General features: G+C 35.8%; 1 pseudogene across 1 annotated transcript; it reads right to left on the bottom strand.

Moving 5' to 3' along the window:
- Positions 1–303: 303 nt before the first annotated feature.
- On the bottom strand, positions 304–1,433 carry LOC307058052 (large ribosomal subunit protein bL9m-like; annotated as a pseudogene). Its single transcript has 2 exons — positions 866–1,433; positions 304–393 (listed from the first exon to the last, which is right to left on the bottom strand). The product of its transcript is annotated as a large ribosomal subunit protein bL9m-like (transcript).
- Between the last annotated feature and the right edge of the window lie 18,731 nt (positions 1,434–20,164).

Genomic DNA, 20,164 nt, shown 5'->3' with positions numbered 1-20,164 from the left:
CTATTAATACTCAATTTATCAAAATTACAGCCTGGTATTTCTGGAGTAGGACTGCCCCAACAAGGCCAGATGTGATAACTGTTAAAGATGAAGATGGCAAATTTGGACAACTCAATATGTATATACAGTCTAGTCTGCTGTCTTCCGATGGTCTCTAAAATTCCGTATTGGGTCAGAGCTGGGAGTGATACTATGGTGCTGGTCCACCTTTGCTCCACTGCTCCTCTAATTCTGCTTTGCTATTTTGAAGGGAGAATAGGTTCAGATAGTCTGCGAGTTGGTGGGGGCCATTCCCTTGGCAGCTTACTGGGCTAACCAGTACTTATATCTTTCGGTCTTGGGCCTCTCAAAGTTCACCACAGACACAGGTACCCTCATAGTGCCAAGCCCATTTACAGTGTGAAATAAAATTCATATTTTATGGTGACAAGAAAATTATAAACATAAAATTTCTTCTCTGCCCTTTGGCCTCCCTTCACCCTCCACTGTGCATCATGTATCTGTATTATGAATTGACCAAACCTCCCCCATGGTCAGGAATACCTGCTCAACCAAAGAGAGCAACATTCTTCCAGCACCAACAAGACAACTCCTTAAAAGATAACATTCCTTCTTGATCTTATAAAGGGTCACATGACCCACCAGAATGCCACTTAGATCTGGATTATGTAAACTGTGAATACATCATTTGATGTTCAGCCCTCTGTCTCAAAAAACTTATGTAACTGTGCCTTGATTTCTAACTGGCAGAATAGTTAGTTCACAGAACTTTCTGAGATGTTCTTCCCAGGTTATAATCCTCAAATTTGGCTTGAATGAAATTTTCCAATTCTTTCTTAGATCAACTGATTAACTTTTTGTCCACAACCGTCACCTCACACCAGTATTCGCCCCTCTGTGCGATGGGCTTTCCTGGTAACTTTAACGCATGTGGGGTGACCACAACACCAAGATTTCTGAGGAAGTGGCCAGCAACTATTTCAGGGTTTAGCTCCCATTTTGACACTGTTTTTCATTCCCTCGTCCAGGTGACATCGTCTCAGAAATTTCACTGTCACCTCACCTGCCTTTGTCTCGATCTTCTCTGGTCTTCCTTCTTGTCTCAGTAAGTTTTCCTCTTGAAATGGCTTCTCGTTTTCAGGAGGTGCATATACAGCCAGTCCTTGAGGAAGTAGTCAGTTACCGCCCACAGATTCTTTTCACTGAGACCAGGTCACCTCCAGACTCCAAATTCCTCCACTGGCTGCGTGAGGATGAGCTGCAAGTTATCTCTGGGCTGGTGTTTCGTGTCCTCTACCAGCTTGTGGACGTGGTGTTGCCAGTGCAGGCACGGGCTTCTGGCCCTCTTGGCCTAGCGGCACTTTGCACCGGAGCAACCCGATGACGGAGCCCCGATTGTGAGAGAGGCTAAGGTCAAGCTCCAAGTCGGGCATGCTCCCCCTTCAAGTTGCGCCTGCAGGCTCTCGGGACCTCCTCGTCTCAGCAGCTTCTTAGCGCCCTCCCGCAGCAGAGCTCCGCCCCCCAGGCTGCGCATGCGCAGCCACCATGTTCTTCTACCAGGGAAGTGAGACCGTACAGAGGAGTTTGATACAGTCCCTGAACTGTAACTGAGGCAGAAGGGCATCAGAATCTTCAGCTAGGAAGGTAAGGATGAGGTCCCCATCCCCAGATTAAAGTAAGTTGCAGTAGATCATAAGGAGAAATTGTGAAAGATAGCCAGAGGTAATCTAAAATTCCTAGGAATTTACTTGCCATTTAACTTTGCTCAGAAGTGTTTCATCTATAGTTGCCTTTTTTTTTTTTTAACATCTTTATTGGAGTATAATTGCTTTACAATGGTGTGGTAGTTTCTGCTTTATAACAAAGTGAATCAGCTATACGCATACATATATCCCCATATCTCCTCCCTCTTTCGTCTCCCTCCCACCCTCCATATCCTACCCCTCTAGGTGGTCACAAAGCACCGAGCTGATCACCTTGTGCTATGTGGCTGCTTCTCAGTAGCTATCCGTTTTACATTTGGTAGTGTATGTATGTCCATGCCACTCTCTCACTTTGTCCCAGCTTACCCTTCCCCCTCCCTGGGTCCTCAAGTCCATTCTCTAGGTCTGCATCTTTATTCCTGTCCTGCCCCTAGGTTCTTCATATAGTTGCTTAGTTTATACCCGTTGACTGAAAAAAAAAAAAAAAAAAAAAGCACAACCTAAAAGTTGAGAGTTATGTTTTAGTCGACAGACATTCTTAGGACTTCAAGCCTTGGAGACAGTATCTTAACTCTGAGAGACTGCTCCAAACAAGAAAGGAGGAAGCCAGGATATAGAGGAGTATTTGCAACAGAATCAGGTAGTCAGAACATCAAAAGATTACTATTAATAAAAGAAAACCAGATATCTCAAGTTAAGGAAGTTAGCACTTTTCTAAGTATGGGAAGATGCAAGAGTCTGGGCTCACTGAAATCATTCTTTTGATGTGCACCTCAGCTCTCTGGGGCCAGTATCCTGTGTTTTCTCATCCTGAGTTTCCTCAGGCTGCACCACCAGGGGTGACTGTAGTCTGATGACTGCTAGACGGTGGGCATTATTTTTTTACTTCCTGAGTTCCCTCAGGGCTCACTATCAGGGCATCTGCAATGTGATGGCTGATGGCTCTGACATCCTTTGTTTACTGATATGACAGGCAATAATTTAGTTCTCATACCTCATACATATTTGAGGAATTCTCAATAACTGTGATACTAACATTTGTTGAACACTGATGATCTCCCAATCACTGTATTAAACAATTTCCATTATATTTCATTCTTACAACACACACTATTGGTCAAATTACCATTAGAAAGAAAAAAATTCCCTCCAGCTATGTTAAGCAGAAAGGCATTTATTACAGATTATTAAATCTCTCACTCAATCCTGGACACGGTTAAGGAAAGAGAGATCTTCGATTGAGATTTTAGGAGCCCTTTTCAAAGCTATGCGGCAGGACCAAGTTTCTAAGGGAACTGTTATCTTGTCTATGTTCAGTAGGTGTATCAACACTACACTGCTGTAGTAAGGAAACGGCCATGATAAGGAAGCTACTGTTACTTTGGATAGGAAAAACTTTAGTAAGCCAAAACCTCTCTAAACTATTGACTTCTATATCAACAAGCAAACACATCTTTTTGTGTTTACAAGATACCTGTTAGCATAAGGCCACTAAAGAAGAACCTCTCCTCTGTATAGAGAGGGATAGTGTGCTTATTACCTATTATTTTCTAAAAGCTGGGAATGTATGTTTCTTGAGCATATTCTCTGGTTTGAGTTTTGCTGTGAGCTCCATAGTAGACAAAGCATCCTTTGAGTTTGAAATCAAGTCTAAAATGGAGCAAAATATGAGTAGCATAATGAAGTTTATCATTAAATTATATAGGTAACAAATGCTGACTTCATTTTCCCGTCAAAGCAAGTTAAGCATCAGTGGTAATTGATCTACATATTTAAAATCTAAAAGAAACCTCTAATAATGATAAATTTGTTGATTCCTTTAATAGTTAACTGTGGTTGTTCAGAGACTGTTTTTTTTTGAGAATGTAGTTCTCTTTCATGTGTTTGTGTATTACAAATAATTTAAACCATCAACATTATTTCACTCATACATATAAACAGTACAACTTGATATCTTTTATTATTTACTATAAAAATATCCTTGGACATCTAATGAGTTGTAGACCAAATTATGTGTTCAACAAGAGAGCCTGCTAAAATTCTCTTATGCAAATCTGCTCCTCATATTATATTTGTCATTTCATATTCACCAAATTTCTTTAAGTTTTCAGACATTGTATCAGACTACACATCCTTGGCAAACAACATGATGGGATATATATTACAAGGCCACCTTAAGTGACATCACTTCTAATATGTACAAGGATTTGAAAGAGAAACAGAGCTGCCACATTGATTAATAACTTGATGTATTTTCAAATTAATATTCTTTAGTGGACATTGTTAGAAATTTACTAAAGATTTTTAGGTAGGGAAACAGAGCAGAATGTTTAATATTACATAGTGTGACTGATTTCTTTTGAAAACCTCCACTAAATACATCTCTTGTATAAATCTCTCTACTCTGCCTTCCAGCCTCTGTGTCTCTGTTCACTCCTTTCCTTCAAAGCTCAGTGTTTTCTGTGTGAGTATCCCTTTCCTAGATCTTTACAATGAGGGTGCAGATTTAACTTGTGATCTTCTGTGTTCTATTGTAATTAACTCTCTGTAGTAGGTTTCAGTATGGCAGGGGTCTTCTTTTATAGCAACATTATTTTGCTTGTTAAAATTGTAAGAAAGTTCCAAGGATTTAAGATTGGTACTTAAAAATAATGAGTTGTATAATACACAGCTTTAAAAATCTATCCATTTGGGCTTCCCTGGTGGCGCAGTGGTTGAGAGTCCGCCTGCTGATGCAGGGGACACAGGTTCGTGCCCCAGTCCGGGAAGATCCCACATGCCGCAGAGCGGCTGGGCCCATGAGCCATGGCCACTGAGCCTGCGCATCCGGAGCCTGTGCTCCGCAACGGGAGAGGCCACAACAGTGACAGGCCTGCGAACTGCAAAAAAAAAAAAAAAAAAAAAAAAAATCTATCCATTTATGTTGCAAAAAACTGAAACAAGTAGAGTCAACTGGATACACTTCTGCCTCACATCACACACAAAAGTCAATTGTAGATTGCATAATTTAGAAGAAAATATCATGCAGTATCTTTGTGACTTTGGAGTAGATAGGATTTCTTAGACATAACTAATCATAAGTGGAAATAATAATTTGTGCTGCATTAAAAATAATAACTTCTGCCTTCACAAGACACTATACATAGGGTGAAAAAGCAACCTACAGAAGGAAGATGATTTCACAGTACATGGATCCAAATAAAGGATTTTTATCCAAAATAAATAAAGAACTCTTACAAACTAATAGTAAAAAGACATAAATCCAGTGGAAATACGGGCAAAAGATTTCAGCAGACACTTAATAGAAGAAGAAATCCAAATAACCAATTAGTAAACATATGAAAAATGCCAAGTACATTGGTCATCAGACATTTATAGAGTAACAAAAGAGGCCAAGTAATATATTGTGTTAGAATTCAGGTTCATGGTTATCTTTTGTTCTGTGATACCTGAAAGAGGACCAGGAGGGATTCTGGAGTGCTAGGGTAATTCCATTTCTTGATCTGGGTGCTTGTTATTCAGGTGTGCTTAATTTGTCAACAACTCTATGATTATGACAGGTGCAATTTTCTATATGCAGTTTAAATTATAGCCAAAAGTTAAAGAAACTGTAAAGAACACAATTAATCAATAGATACACACAATAAGAAGGCCCTTCTCAGAATGTTGGAGAATTTTATTGTGGGTATGAACTGCATCTGAGGCCCAAATAGATAGTAGTCAAGAGAAGTCAGAAATGCCCATGACAGAGCCAAATCATTTGTGCACAAAAGAGCATAGAACATGGAGGTACAAAATCAGCTGTTACCATGTTACTCTAAATTAGAAATACCCCTCATTAAATAGAGGGATATTTCTCTCATATTAAAAGAATGATGCATGCCACTGCTCCCAGCTCAGTAACATTCACCATTTGTTGTCATTTTTGATTTTTTAAATGACTGAAAATGTAAAGAATAGGGGGATTGTTCCTGATGGAGCTATATGACTGACAAGTTGTCTTCTATTTATTTTGCACTAGGTAGTCAGTCAGTTCTGCTGTTGATATAAGTTTGTGTTGTAGGCATTGATATAATATACTCCAGAAGCTGTGTGTGCCAGAAACAGTACATTTTCTGATCTCCTAAATTAAATTGCATTTGACTCTACTATCACATTTACCAGAGTGGATAGATGTCCAACTAATGTGGACCTTTCCTCTTTTCCTGCTGCTCTTCTTTTGACAAAAGCAGTAAATTGTTTATGTATACTCAGATCAGTAGAAAAACATTTATAATTAACAGAAATTTTTCTATTGCTCTAAGAATACATACGTCTTAATTACTAAATCCAGCATGCACTTTGATTTTGTTTTCTAACTTGATGTTTTGGTGGCATTTAAAATATTTTCTCACCAGATGCTTACGTGTTCTCTTAATTGTATTCTGAATAATTTTTCTTTTCTGATTTTCTTAGGTCTTTATAACTTCTACATCTCATGTTTTCTTAATCCTATTTTATTCAGTATTGGGTTTTCCCGAAGTTCCTTCCTAGATCTTCTTTTTATCTTCCTCTACATTCTCTGTCTGAAAGGTATCTATCCACCTTCATATTTTTAACTAATAACTATATTTTTGTATCTTCAATTTTTGTATCTTCTTCTGACACTTTATCTTAGTTCCTAATCCAGGATTAACTATTGCCTGGTAATCATTATTACCTGTGGTACCTTACTGTTCTGTAGGCCCTTTAATCAAGATGAATAAAATCAATTTTACTGTTATACCAAAAGTTTTCCTTGTTCTGAAATACCTGTATAAAATTAACTTTTTCTTATAATTTATGACTAAAAAAGATTCTAGACCCAAATCTCTTTAATATGTCTAACCTCTTCCATCCCAATCAATTTAACCTGATTGAAGTTTCCTTCACTTTTTTGCATAACTCACTGCAATATTTTTTTTTTTACTGGTTACCAAACTCATCTCTTTCCCTTCTAATATACCAGGCATGAAACTTATCTTTCTAAAGTACATAACCATCACATTATTTGCTTTATTAATTTAATCAGAGGTTCTGCATGGTATAGCAGGTGAACTATAAACTCCCTCCAATGTGAAAACACTCCTTTCAGCCTCATCTTATACTACTTCCCACCGGATACTGTGGTCTACTCAGGGAGAATTGTTTGCCATCTCTTCATGTCTCCTTGTCTTATCCCATATTCATTTTTCTGGCCTGGAATACTTTTCCTCCATACACACTTTGAAAATTTATCCTCTATCTCCTGTATTCAGGCAGTTATCACTTGCTCTGTGTTCTCCCTGATAGGTTTAAATGTACAAAAGGCACAAAGTATACAAAAGAACAAACTCCCTGTCCTCATGGAGATGGCATTCCACCCAGAATTGGAGCCAGATAATAAACAAGTGAACGAATAAATAAATAAGAAAATCACATGTTAATATACATGCTTGGAAATAAAAAAGGTTTAAGCACTATAACATAACTGGTTACAGAAGGAATTTTAAAGAATAAGTCTTATGGGCTTCCCTGGTGGCGCAGTGGTTGAGAGTCCGTCTGCCGATGCAGGGGACACGGGTTTGTGCCCCGGTCTGGGAAGATTCCACATGCTGCGGAGCGGCTGGGCCCGTGAGCCATGGCCGCTGAGCTTGCGCGTCTGGAGCCTGTGCTCCGCAATGGGAGAGACCACAACAGTGAGAGGCCCGCGTACCACCAAAAAAAAAAAAAAAAAAAAAAAAGAATAAGTCTTATGTTTGAGCATAGAACTTTAGCTGGGACTTTGTACCAGTCAGTAATGGCGTTTAAATATAGTTTTTTTTTCTTATTCAAGAATTCTAGAAGTAGGCTGTTGCTACCATGACTTAGTTATCCTTAGCTTCTTAGCTTTCTCCTTTAAGCTTGTTGCCTCATGGTCACCCGATGCATCTCCATTCATCCCATCTCTGTACACAGCAGAAAGAGGTAAGGAATAGTTACATCTGTTGTTTATTTTTTGGGAAGCAATGTGTTTCCCAGAAAAGTGTACAACAAATTTTTGCTTACATTGTATTGCCAGCAACTGGGAAATATGTATGCACTAATAGTAAAGGAGTTTAAGAAACTGTAGACTGTTACTGTTATATTTAGCTTGAAATAAACATGATCTCTTCCTCTATATAAAATATTAAGCAAAAAGATAGGAAATGGGCATGTTGAGTAGGTAACTATTAGTGAATGCCGCAGACCTTAAGTTTGAGAAATAGTTGGTCATGTCAAGCATCCCAGGCACAGGGAAACTCCAGTGGGAAAGCCTTTTGTGTATTTGTATCTGAGGAATAAAGGTAGGTTATTGTAGCCTGATAGGAGTGAGAAAGATGGGGTATGGTAGATGATGGATTCAGACATACAAAGTCTAAGATTATAACATCTATCTCCTACATGGGATCCTCAATTACTCAAGTTGAGGACCTACTTTTTATGCATTTCTTTATTCTAAGCACCTTGCAGAGTTCTAGACTAATAGCAAGTTTTTTTTTCATGAGTGAATTTAGGGTAAAGCTCTATATAAATATACTGAAGAGCTCTGTGATTTCCTTTTTTATAAATAGCATAAACTGTATTCACAGGAACATACGGTAATAGGTCAAAATCTTATGACTGGAAGTCTTCATTTTTAGCATAGATTTCTCTAAGGTTAATCATATTATTTGAAAACACAAAGGCCTATTTTAATTGTCAACTGCCTCAATTTCGTAATTCCTCCTTACATATGTTGTTTTGTTTTGTTTTTGCAAAAGAAGTCATAAAAAAATATATTGGTATGTTGGTCTCAATTATCAAAATAATTTCATAAATTCTATTTATTTTTAACTGTGGAGCTGTGATCATATTTGATATTTCACAGCTGTGAAAAATACACAAATAACTTTGTTTAGTAGTATTTGATTAAGAAATTATAGATTCTGATTTTTTAAATTGGGCACTGAGATTTGAGTAAATGGTCTATTTAACCAAATGTTACATTGAGTATATGATATATTAGCCCTATTTTAGGTGGTGTGCAGTTTTTATCATATGATCCGAAAAGAAATGATTGACTCTATTATTTTCTAAAGCTATATGCTAAATTGCAACTAGTGTTACACTTCACATCAAGTAAGGCATATTTTTTCTTTGTAATTGTTCTTTTGAATTCTTTTTAAATACAAAGCACAAGGCCCAGTGAGGGAAATATTAGCAGTAATTTTTCTTATAGTCATAATTAAAAGCTATTTGTGGAAAAGTTGATAATATGCTACAGTTGATTTATATTCAGTTACATACTATGTGTAATAACATTCAGAAATTTTTTTGTGATTTATTTATCTTTACAAGATCTACAAAACCACTCAACAGTTTCTATTTTCTGTTTCACTTCTTTAAGACCAAAATATTATATATATATATATATAGTTTTGGGTTTAATTTTTTTCTATCTAACACTAATGAAAAATGGTAAATTTTTGTGTAATTAATAAATGTTTATAAAGCACAGAGTTATTTCCGAGGTTCCCATGTACCTTATACTGAATTATTTTGAAAGTTTAATTTTTGCTTGTTGTGTTTCCCATCTGGTCTTCTTACATTATCATTCTATGATTTATTTCCAAAACAATGCTGGGAAATGGAGTGTTGATTTCTTCTTTACTAAAATATATTTTCATTATTTTTGAAGTAATGAAAACATTTCTATTTTTGTTTCATTAGTTGACAGCATCTTTTTCCATTATTTTATTTTAGCCGGATAAGTTTAAATTTGACTCTGTGCCTTTTAAAATTCAAAGTGAAATAATCAGGACATTTGAGTTCCATTTGCCATTAGCTGAAAGATTAGTTACTTCAACTAGAGGACAATATAATCAATAATGGCTAAATTTATGCCTAAGATGACCATCCTTGAAGATATCCTTTTCCTCCTTGGAAGCATAGTAAAGTCCATCATAAATCTGGCCAGGAAAAAGACCCTCAATTCCTTTTAACTATCTGTCACTCTCCTAAATTCCATTTTTATGGAAGGGAGGTAAAATAATAAATCACAAACCATTAGTCATGAAAGGTCAATCATATTCCTAAAATATTCTGTTCTACCACTTAAGGTCTAGATAGCTTTTATACACAGCCAAGCAGACTGTTTTTTGCCATTTTCATACTAATGGGATCACAAAAAAATTGCATAATAAAGCTTGGAATTACCAAGATAATTTAGATGTATGTTATTTTCCTGGATTAAAAAGTAATTCAGCAGGCTTATACTTCCTTTGTTACTCAGCTATAGTTTCAATCTTCATATGCTCCCAGAGTATATAAGTCAAAGTACCTAATAAATATTAAATAATTATTCTAATGCTTACTTCCAGGTTCAGAAGCAATGGAAGATGAAAAGCAAGATTTTACTGTGCTTACCATCTCATTCTAGAAGTACGAAACTGCATCAACAATTGAAATTTAGAGGAAATATAACAGTAACATAGTATTACTCTCTTATAACTAGAAGCAAAACCTGTTTAGTCTCCATAAAAAGATATAGTCAGGTAGTCTGCAAACAAAATCATGCATATTTATTTTTCTGACTATGAAACCTCCCGAATACTTCAGTAAGGCATTATTTTCCTCAATTAGACATTGCCATTCCCTTCAGTACCATAATGTGTATCTTTATAACTTCTCCCTACCCCTTCCCATTTCAAATAAATTCAAATATGTGTTTCTGTTCATTAGTCACAGACTTGTTCTATTCTTCCAAATTAGAATACAGCATTTCCCAGTGAAATATTATTCTGGTCTTACCTCCCAGTGGTGTGTTCCAGAGGAGACATTCCATGTCAGAGTCCTTCATATAAGTAAGGATGGCTTGGAAAACTATATTAAATCATCTTTTCTATAGACTGAAGATCTCTAATTTCTCTAATCTTCTGTTGCTGTGTCAAATTTTCAATTATTTTGACTATCATTAAAACCTTCCCCAAAGAGCTTTCTCTTGAATTACATTGTTCAAAAGTCTGCACACTCTCCTAGGAAAATCCTGACCATTGCTCATGATGGCAGAATAATTGCTGGATTCTTTTCCTTCATCTTGCATCACTATATCAAAATGTATTTAAATGTTATGCTTTTTAACTTACAGTTGTGTCATCTGGCATTATTGATCCTCCTCTCCTCAAAATACTCTCCTCTCTTGGCTTTCATGACACTGCATCCCGTTACTTCCATATGTGTATCTCTGTCTATGACCACTCAGTTTCTTATATATACTCTTTCTCTTGTATCTATACTTTATTTTCTTGGGTTCTGCCTCTGCTGTTACTCTTGCTGGCTTTCCATAGCTACATTCATATCTTTTTTTTTTTTTTTTTCGGTATGCGGGCCTCTCACTGCTGTGGCCTCTCCCATTGCGGAGCACAGGTTCCGGACGCGCAGGCTCAGCGGCCATGGCTCACAGGCCCAGCCACTCCGTGGCATGTGGGATCTTCCCGGACAGGGGCACGAACCCGCGTCCCCTGCATCAGCAGGTGGACTCTCAACCACTGTGCCACCAGGGAAGCCCAAAATTCATATGTTAAACTATCATTGATATAGCTATGCCCTATGGGTTAAATTTCAACCTTTCTCCAGATCTGCCCATCCTACTAGACATCCCGTGTGGGTGTCCCAATCTCTCTTCCATTTTTCCCTCAGCACATCCAGGTGAATGGTGTTATCTGTCCCCAAATGTCAAAGTCTGAAATTTGGAAGCCCATCTTTATTCAAAGTATCACTGCCTTAGATCAGGGAGTTCACTTAGATTATTCAAATGGCTTCTTGATCCTTTTCTCTGTCTTTAATTTCTTACCCTCTTCTCTTATCCTTGCTGCTGACCTTTTCAGTATATCCTTAAGTATTGCCCCAGTTTTTTCTATAATATGTCAGTTAGATAGTACACTGTTTCTTTTGCCTGGACTATGCTTTTTCAGTCTCTGTTGCTACTTTGATGTAAAATATAACAAACCAGGAAGTCTCTAGAGCATCCTACCTCATGTTTCCATTAAACTTTGTATGATTGTGACTTTATTGAATGTAAAGTGCTGGTTGTGATTTCTATAGTATGGCTAGACTCCAGCATAGGCAGAGGCATTATCCTCCCATGGAATCCCTTGAATGCCTAGTAAAGTGCATGCAGCAGGGTAAAGATGCAATAAGTATTTTTCAAAAATCAATGAATAAATGAATGAACACAAAATACGTACGTTCTTCATAGGCAGAGCCTATCATGATAAATAGCTATCAAAGACGTATCAGGTGTAGTATTAGGAACTTAAACTTTCTTAGTCATTCCACAGATTTTCATATTGTAGATAAGAATTAGTGCTATTTCAATTTATATGCAATATTTCCATTTAATAATCTATTTAAGGAGTTTTCTTTTCAGTATGCAAAATGTTCAGATTCCCTATTTATGTCATCATTCCTCCTCATGTGGAATAAGCTTGGGAGATACTGAATAAGTGATGAACTAATTAGAAGACTACATGAAGGGTAAAAAGTAAGAGTAAGGGCAGTAGATTCTTCATTCATTTATTTACTCAGCAAATATTCATTGAGTATATACAACGGGTCGGGCACTGTTAGGTTGTAGATGCACAGCAGAGATAATACACCCCTCCAAGTTTCCCTACAGCTACAGATTTGTCTATCAAGCTTCCTACTCAGAATTTTCACTCAGATGTTTAATATGCAGCTCAAATTTATATGTCCAAAACCAAGGTCTTGAAAATTTTTCCCAATCCCTATTGCTATATTAGTCTTTCTCATCTCAGTTAATGAAACGATTGTCCACACAGTTTCCCAGGTTAAATACCTGCAAGTCATTCCTTATTAATTTTTCTTCATATCTCAAATCCAATACAACAGTCAATCTATCAGCTCTGTATTCAAAGTATATTCTTTTGGTTGACTTCTTTGCCACCCTAATTCACTCCTAGACTTCTACAGTAGTCTACTAACTTTTCTCCTACTTCCATTGCTGTTCACTAAATATAACCCTCATACAGCCACTAGACTAGGCTTCTAGAAATTTAATTAGAACATATCACTACCTTCCAAACCTCCTTTTTTCTAGCCCCACTTAAAACTTCCATTGGTTTCTCCTTGTATCCAAATTAAAATCAGTTTGTTAAATAGTATAAAGTGTCAATATAATATAGCCTTTGTTTACCTCCTATCTGACTGCATTTTCTAACACTCTCCTCTCATTCACAGAGCACCAACTACAGTGGCTTTTAAAACCTCAAGCTTTCCCTTGCTGCCCCCTCTGCTCTTTCCACAAGTCCTTCCATGACTGACTTCTTTTTGTCAATCAAGTCTTAGTTAAAAATTAACCTCTGGGAGGCCTTTCTTTACTTCACTAAAATTCTAACATACTATTCACAAGTTCCTTTCTAGATAATTTCTTTAAAAATTTTTGTTCATAATACATCACAGTCAAAACCCACCTTATTTATTTTGTTTACCTGCTTGGTCTCTGCATCCAACCAACAGTATAGATAAGCACTATGTGAGCAGAAGTTCTCAGTCTTATTCATGCTGTTTTTAGTGTGCAGAACACTCTCTTGTGAAATTTAAATTTTGGAAAAGTTTTCCTTAGATCCTAGAGAAGACACTTTGATGTTCATACTCTAAAATATATGGTATCCTTTTGATATTCTTTTGGTATTTCCGGATCTGGAGTGCCTCTCCTATTGAAAATGCTCAGCTCATGCTGACAACAATTTTGCTTAAAAACCACTGCTATATGCAAGTAAATACACAAATATAAATGATGTATCTAACCAAATGCAACTCTATATAGACAACTGAACTAATTTTATGGAGTAGCAAAATTGTTGTTTCTTTTGAAGAGTGAATATAAGCTATGTCATTTGATTCAATATTTGATTTATAGCACTCTTCAAATGTACTTTATATAAATTTTTAAAATTTCAGAATAATTAATGGCAGTAGTGAGGAATGAATTTCTATTTGAGCATTTATAACATCACTTCTGAGTACATAAAAGTATTTAATAGTTTGTCAAGATTTGGTCCCAAGGCTGACAATTAGTTCATTTCTTTTAAAAAAAATTGATTGTGCTGATAATGGGCAGTTAACTTTGCTATTTATTTGTTTGATTGTTTGTTTTTTCTGCTTAGCATGTTTTTCCATACCTTTTCTTCTAAAAAACACCACCACATTTCCTTTAGAGAACTTCTCTCCCACTACCTGTGGTTCTGGTCAGGTTATCATTCATTGAACCTAAACCTGGGATACAGGCTTTTGGTCCAAAGGTAGGAAAAGTGTCCCATTGCTCAGAATTTTCTGAACTGTTAGTAATATTTTTCTCTTCTTTTTGGATTTCATATCATAAAGGTGTTAAGACTGGAGCTGCTGAAAGTCCACCCTTCCAGAAAATCGAAGCAGCCTATTTGCAGAAGAAAAAAATTAAACCAAGAGTTGAAGAAAACCAAAGACAAGCAAAGGTAAACAAATGAGAGAGAAAGAAATTTGATTTTATTTATTTGAATTTTAGAGTCCAGGTGAGGTAAATAATCTTTTCATAATGATTAATTTGTGATGATGTTCTATTATTTACAACCAAATGAATCCTGATTAATACAGAGATACTTAATAACTTTCCTTCAAATGAATATTGAATATACTAAATAAATCCATTTTTTAAATTACCTCTGGGAAATTGTTACTTCTTCTACTGTATTGAAGTTGAGCATTCAAGAAATATTATATGATGGAGAAAACGGAAGATGATTCCATGTTCCAATTCAATCCTTGACTTGGAAAAAAAAAAGACTATCTAATGTCTTTCATAATAGGTCATTACCTGTGCCTTTTCATAAGAGGTCATTACCTGTGCCTTTTCTTTTGAAAAGTGAATACAAACGCTGTCATTTAATTCAATATTTGATTTATAGCACTCTTCAAATGTACTTTATGTAATTTTTTTAAATTTTGGAGTAATTAATGGCGGTAGTGAGGAATGAATTTCTATTTGAGGGTTTATAGATTACTGCTGAGTATGTAAAAATATTTAATAGTTTGTTAAGATTTGGTCCCAAAGCTGACAATTAGTTCATTTCTTTTAAAAAATTGATTGTGCTGATAATGAGGACTTATCTTAAGTTTGGCAACTTTAGGTCAGTACTGAAAATGAAATTTTCTGTGTCCTATTCCTGAGTGCTAAAAGAGATTAGAAGCTCTTCTAAAATAAGCCTCTACATAATGAGACATTAATGGGTGACATTTAGCATATTACTGTTACAGTGAGCTTCATTACATGTGGTAGTAACTTGCATAAGTTAATGTGCCTTCTGAAGTAACTATATTTTTACTAGGCAGTGATCTAAGTTTCCGAATGAACAGACTACTTTATGAAACTAGTATATCTTAGGTTTTCTAATATAACATGGTGTTAAGATAATTTCATTTTGAAAATCTTCTATTTACTTAGAAAGTACTTCAGTGGGAAAATAAATTTTCAGATACTGCTTCACTAATACTGCAGGAAAAATGCACTTCCTTTATTGTATAGCATTTTATGTAATCAACATTTTTATGTATCATACAAGAGGGGGAAAATCTTACCTCTTAATATTAATACTTTGATTATTATTACTATCAATCCAAATTATAGTGATTGACACAAATTGTTCGTAATTGCTATATACCAACAAAATGCTTTATGCTTTGTTTTACCTTACATGAAGTTAGAGATTTTAAAGCTCTTTCATTTGCAAACTGTCTGATTTTAATTTTCTTCAAGACTGTACCTCCTTTTCGGATGTGACTGATATTTTCTTACTTATTTATAGGAAATATTTTCCATTTCTATAGTTTTGTCATTTCAAGAGTGTTATACAAACAGATTCATATAGTATGTAGCCTTTGGGGACTGGCTTTCTTCACCCAGAATCATTCTCTGGAGATGTATCAATAGTTGTATGTATCAATAGTTCATTTTTTGATTATTTCTGAGTGCTGTTCTATGGTATGGAAGTATCACAGTTTGTTTAGCTATTCACCCATTGGAGAGCATCTGGGTTGTCTGTTTTCTGACAATGTGAACACAGTTGCTATAAACATTCATGTACAGGTTTTTATGTGAAAACAAATTTTTATTTTTTTCTAGGCTAAAATGCCCAAGAGTGTAATTTCTGGGCTGTATGGTAGTTGTATTTTAAGATTTTTTAAGAAACTGGCAAACTCTTTTTCAGAATGTCTATATCATTTTATATTCCAAGCAGCAAAGTATGATTGACACAGTTTCATTGTATCCATGCTGGCAGTCATTATTATCATATATTAAAAATTTTAGCCATTCTAATAGATGTGTAGTGATACATCCTTGTGGTTGTAATTTCCATTTTCTTAAAGCCTAATGAAAGTGAATATTTTTTTCATGCACTTTTTGTCACCCATATATCCTCTTCAGTGAAATTTCTCCTCATGTCTTCTGCCCATTTTCTAATTGAATTTTTCTTGTTTGTTTTTACTGTTGAGTTTTGAGAATCCTTTCTACGGTCTAGATACAAGTCTTTTGTCAGATATATGGTTTGCAAATATTTTCTCCCAATCTTTAACTCACTTTTTTTTTTTTTTTTTTTTTTTTTTTGTGGTACGCGGGCCTCTCACTGTTGTGGCCTCTCCCGTTGCGGAGCACAGGCTCTGGACGCGCAGGCTCAGTGGCCATGGCTCATGGGCCCAGCCGCTCCGCAGCATGTGGGATCTTCCCGGACCGGGGCACGAACCCGCGTCCCCTGCATCGGCAGGTGGACTCTCAACCACTGCGCCACCAGGGAAGCCCTAACTCACTTTTATTCCTAGTTTTCTTGAGGTCTAATTTAGCAAATGTTGCTGTTATGGCTAGTGCTTTTTGTGTTAAGTTAAAGAACTCTTTGTTTATTTCCCTAAATCCTGAACATATATATAACATACTATATTAATATATATGTATATATGTATATATACACATGTATATATGTATATATAAATACTATTATATATATATATATATATAGATATACATATACATATATATGTTCTTGGTTATTAGCTAATTCTATTTTTGTCCAAGAGAAAAAAAGCATATCTGAATTGCATTATTTTCACAAGAAATTTCAAATTTCTTATGTGTGTGTATCAGAAGTTGGTGAAACAGGTCTAGCTGAAAGGGTTACAACTGGCACCGAAAGTAGGGGCAGAAGAACAGCACAATAAACAGAGACGAGTTTGTGATTGGCCTTAGGGCCATAATGATGCTGAAGCAGTACAAGTACTATGAGGATGGCTACAGTAAACACACACCAACCTGTGTGAGTCAATTGACTGTACTTTACTACAGGAAAAAGGAAAGAGATAGATCCTTCAATTCCCAAAGAAATGTGAAAAATTTAGATTTGTTTAATAAATATAATACCTGCCCCTTCCTGAGTAGCACACATAATTTATCCTAGTAGAAGAGATAGGTATACAAAATATAAGTAACATTTTAGAAAGATAAACAATTATAAAACTGGCAAGGTGGTACTGTAAAAATATTGACTCAAAGGTGATGGTGATGTGGATTGCAGGAAAGAACTTCAAACATGCCTGAAGCTTATTTCTTCTCCAGTTAAATTGCCTTCATTTCCAAGTGAGTGAAGGTAAACACTCATAGAATGTGCTGGACTTTAAGGGCTTAGGAAGGTTATGTAGATGCAATGTACTGATCTGTTCTCTGCTCTGTCTGTATAGCTTCTTTTGTACAGAAAGTTTTTTAAAAGTCTTTATATTAAGGTAACTTCTTTCATTGTTTTTGTTGGTTTTCTACAATCAAGTGCTGTCATTCCTATGACAAAATTGCTATCATGAAAATAATACACAATGACATTCTGAATAGTGACTGGATGGCAAAAGGGGATAGTACTGTAGATTGGAGTGTAAAAGAAAAGCTTCTTATAGGAGGTGTCATTGAAGCTAAAACCCAATTCAATTCATTCAGTACACAAAAAATGGAGTGGAAAATTCCAAGGAGATTAAAGCATAAGGAGAAAGAATCTAGAGTGGACAGAGAATAAAGAAGGTCAGTAAGGGTGAAGTGTGATGTAGAAAAGGGGGGAAGTAGGAGAGGAGGGAAGAATGGGACCAGATCATGAAGCAAACTTTAAACCACAATAAGAATTTTGGATTTTAATTTGGGCACATGGGCTCAGTAGTTGTTGGCCTGATCTACAGGGTTAGGGCTCTGGAGCATAAATCACATTGCAGTGTTTCCTCCTATTTACATAAGTAGGCCAGCTTTGCGTCCTTTCTGTCAGTCATAATCTGCAATCACCACAAAGGGAGGGGAGCACGTCCTTCCAGTCACTGATTTTGTTGTCACGACAAGAAAGATTCTTTAGAGAAGTGGGAAAGGATGGGAGGGGCTGTTGACTATTAGTAGTCAAAACTAATAACAACAGAGAAATAAATGTGCCAGCAAAGTAGAGTACTTGGGGGCTTCCCTGGTGGCGCAGTGGTTAAGAATCCGTGTGCCAATGCAGGGGACACAGATTCGATCCCTTCTCTGGGAAGATCCCACATGCTGCAGAGCAACTAAGTCCGTGTGCAACAACTACTGAGCCCATGTGCCACAACTACTGAAGCCTGCACGCCTAGAGCCCATGCTCTACAACAAGAGAAGCCACCGCAATGAGAAGCCTGCACACGGCAACGAAGAGTAGTCCCTGCTCGCTGCAACTAGAGAAAGCCCGTGCACAGCAACAAAGACCCAATACAGCCAAAAATAAATAAATAAAATTAATTAATTAATAAAAAAACAGAAGAACAAAGTAGATATTTGGACAGGAAATCATATCATCTACTGTATACACAATGGTATATATATATATATATATATATATATATATTGTGATTGACAATACTAGACTTTATGCAGAATGTTTCCATTTATATAAAGCTAAACATAATCATAATGGAACCTCATCTGGATCGGAGAGCGTACGTGACTCATTTTTCTATAAAGGGAGAAGCTAATTAACCCAGCATTCACCTTAGTTATTACCTCTTGTTTGTTGCTGGTGAGGGAGGGCAATTCTGAAAAATCTTCACTTTCTTAACCTCTATGGGGGAAAAAAAGATATTTATTTTATCACAGTCCTTTAAACTGTCTGAATACTTTATATACACAAGTACATCCTTGCTCTCTTGGACAGCAATTCAGCGTGTGGCAGGTGTCAGGAGAAACGAATGGACTCTGACTTTTCAACAAATGTGCACTAAGATCCGAGTAGAGTAGAACCCGTTTAACTTTCAATAGAGACACAAGGGTACACTCCAGCAAGATTGAGGATTCAAATTTAAGGAATTAAGTAAACATCACAGGATTTCATTTAGATAGTTAAAAGGCAATAATAGCAAACACCATCGTCAAAGACTATTGCCCCAATTTCCCGCACTGAATTGGAAGTCCAAGTGCATATAATATTTAAAAGCATAGATTTAATATGTAAAATTTCATTTAAAGCAATCTTGTTAGATAGCTAACATAGCTGTAATTGTAAATGATATTCTGAGTATACTGTTTACTTAAGTTAATGTCATAGTAATGTATCTAAGTTGTGTGTTGGAATGAATGAACTTTTACGTTTTGAATGCCCATACAGGTAAGTGACTTTAAATAACTTTCATGTGTTTTTCTCTTATTCCTACAACTTCAATCACAACTCTGAGTTCTCTTTTCAAATCAACATGAACCTTTATATATCCAATTTAGTGAATGCTAAAGCTTTCAGCTTATTTTTAGGAAAAGTAAGAGATGTGAAATTAAAATACATTTATGAAAATCAGCCATTATTTCTTATTGATACTTTCAGACTGTTTCACATAATGTTCTAATTTAGTGTCTTTAGAAACAAAAACTTTATAAGAAATGCAATTTACATTGCAGACTAGCGCCTATGACTACATAGAGACACATAAATAAACATAATCAAAACACAAGTTTCATATAACACTTCTTGGCTCCACTACATGTGATTTATACATCTGGTATTTATTGATGCATTTTCTGTTTTATAACCTTTATGCTTAGGAAAAACTAGGTAATATATGTCAAATCCACAGTTTGAAAAACATGAATTTAATAAATGCCAGAAACCAGAATACTGTTAAGCAAGATGGGTTTTAAATTGCTTTTGCACTTTTATTATCAACTACAATTGTTCATCCAAAGGATGGACTAATTGCTGTTTCTTTGGAAGAAAAATCTTTCTTCATAAAGCATATCATTGCCCTTCTGAGTAGAATGCCATTTGGGGCCTTAATTAATGAGTGAGTAATACATATTAGTGGGATTTAGTGAGATTCATTTTTAAGCAATAAACAAAGATTCTACAAAAACTATTTCTTTTTCTCTTCAGAATATCAACAACAAC

This window comes from Hyperoodon ampullatus (genome assembly GCF_949752795.1).
Source record: "Hyperoodon ampullatus genome assembly, chromosome: 1".
Lineage (NCBI taxonomy): Eukaryota > Metazoa > Chordata > Mammalia > Artiodactyla > Ziphiidae > Hyperoodon > Hyperoodon ampullatus.
The sequence above is the reverse complement of the archived record's forward strand: the minus strand, read 5'-3'. Positions and strand labels throughout refer to the sequence as shown.